The following is a 2,380-nucleotide window of genomic DNA, read 5'->3' on the forward strand; positions in this document are numbered from 1 at the left end:
CTTCTTTCTCTCTTTCTTTTGCTTGCTTTTTCCTGAGACAGGGTCTCTGTACCTCAGGCCAACCTGGAATACATTGCAATATTCTTTTTTTTTTTTTTTTTTTGGTTTGGTTTTCCGAGGTAACATCTCACTCTGGCCCAGGCTGACCTGGAATTCACTATGTAGTCTCAGGTGGCCTCGGACTCACGGCAATCCTCTTACCTCTGCCTCCCTGAGTGCTGGGATCAAAGGCGTGTGCCACTGTGCCCGGCAATATTCTTTTTTAAAAATTTTTAAATTTATTTTTATTTAAAAGAGAGAAAGAGAGAGATAATGGGCATGCCAGGACCTCCAGCTGTTACAAACTAACTCCAGAAGCATGTGCCACCTTGTGCATCTGGCTAACATGGGTCCTGGGGAATAGAACCTAGGTCCTTTGGCTTTGCAGGCAAGGGCCTTAACCGCTAAGCCATCTCCCCAGCCCGCATTGCAATATTCTTGCATATCCTTCCCAAGTGCTTGGATTACAGGGGTGGTGGCAATTTTGTTTTATTTATTTATTATTTTTTTTTTGAGGTAGGGTCTCACTTTAGCTCAGGCTGACCTGGAATTCTCTATGTAGTCTTAGGGTGGTCTAGAACTCATGGTGATTCTCCTCCCTCTGCCTCCCAAGTGCTGGGATTACAGGCGTGTAATTATTTTGTTTTTTTGAGGTGGGGTCTCACTCTAGCTCAGGCTGACATGGAATTCACTATGTAGTCTCAGGTGGCTTCAAACTCACAGCAGTGCTCCTCCCTCTGTCTCCTGAGTACTGAGATTAAAGGCATGCACTACCATGCACAGCTACTGTTTTATTTTTTTTTTGAGACACACACACACACACACACACACACACACACACACACATATATATATATATATATTTTTTTTCTTTGAGGTAGGGTCTTACTCTGGCTCAGGCTGACCTGGAATTCACTATGTATTCTTAGGGTAGCCTCGAAATCACAGCGATCCTCCTACCTCTGCCTCCCAAGTGCTGGGATTAAAGGCATGCGCCACCACGTCCGACTTGAGATATATCTAATCGACCATAAATTTCACCCTTTTGAAGTATAGTTTTAAGTATATTCACCATTTCTGCAGCCAATACCATCTACCTTGAGAAGCGCTATAGCAGCAGCTACTGTCACTAGTTTTCTTTGTAATACATAGTGCTTTATATGTAACCTAATGACAGCCAACGGTCTCTTGTTCAGCCATCAACTCTGACTGAAATCAACTTTCTGCATTTCTAAGTGGGCCATTCTCTTGGGTTCACTCCCTTTGGCCTTTCCATTTTCTGTCAATTGATCTTTTCCATTTATCATTGTTTTTCCTAGCTTATGTTATTCTGACATATTCATTTGTTGGTCTGTGCATTTATTTGTTTCTTTTTTCCTTCGTTTGTTTTTTTCGAGGTAGGTTCTTGCTCTAGTCCGGGCTGACCTGGAATTCACTATGTAGTCTTAGGGTGGCCCCAAACAGTGATCCTCTTACCTTAGTATCCTGAGTGCTGGCATTAAAGGTGTGTGCCACCATGCCTGGGCATTTATTTGTTTCTTGAGCCCCAAGGTGCCAGCATTGTGTTATGAGCCAGGGTAATGTTTTGGGGTCCCCTCAAGTGATCAGTAAAGGTCTGGTGATCATTTCCTGCTATTGCTATTAACAGTTATCAACTGTTGAGTGCTTCACATAGGTTAAGTGTGATCTAGTAGCTCTTTGAAATCTGGTTCTCACAGCAACCTTGCAAAGATCTTATCCCAGTTTTACCAAGAGAACTATCTCAGAACCAGATATGTGTCTTAACAAAACGTATTCAACAAGTGCTGGGGCAAAGATTCCAGAGTATGTTACCCAGGCTTGGGCATCCAGAGAAGCCCAGAGGACACCCACTGGGGAGCTCTGTCTGACCATAGCCTGTTTCTGTCTAGAATGGGAGGGAATGAGGCCACCAGATCAGCATGATTAAATGTGTGATAAAAAGTCATCCTGGGGCTGGAGAAATGGGTTAGTGGTTAAGGTGCATGCCTGCGAAGCCTAAGTACCCAGGTTCACTTTTTCAGGTCCCATGTAAGCCAGATACACATGGTGGCACATACATCTAGAGTTTGTTTGCAGTGGCTAGAGGCCCTTGTGTGCCCATTCTTTCTCTCTCTGTCTCTAATAAAATAAACAAAAATAAAATATTTATTAAAATAAAGTCATCCTGATCATCCCTGCTCTGTCAATTAAGCTTTGGGACATTGAAACTGGCTGGGAAATGATTGGATAGAAAATATTTTCTATTCATTTAATACTCAGCTTACAAATGTAGAAAAAAGTCATCCTGAAGCTGGAGAGAGAGCTCCATGGTTAAAGGCAC

The 2,380-nt window shown here is 42.8% G+C and overlaps 1 non-coding gene across 1 annotated transcript; it reads left to right on the plus strand.

Annotated features, from left to right (window-relative positions):
- The first annotated feature begins 2,214 nt into the window (after positions 1–2,214).
- Positions 2,215–2,328, plus strand: LOC123463213. The gene has a single exon (XR_006638804.1). It is a non-coding gene; the product is annotated as a small nucleolar RNA SNORA36 family (small nucleolar RNA).
- The last annotated feature ends 52 nt before the right edge of the window (positions 2,329–2,380 follow it).

Source organism: Jaculus jaculus, chromosome 8, assembly GCF_020740685.1.
Source record: "Jaculus jaculus isolate mJacJac1 chromosome 8, mJacJac1.mat.Y.cur, whole genome shotgun sequence".
NCBI lineage: Eukaryota > Metazoa > Chordata > Mammalia > Rodentia > Dipodidae > Jaculus > Jaculus jaculus.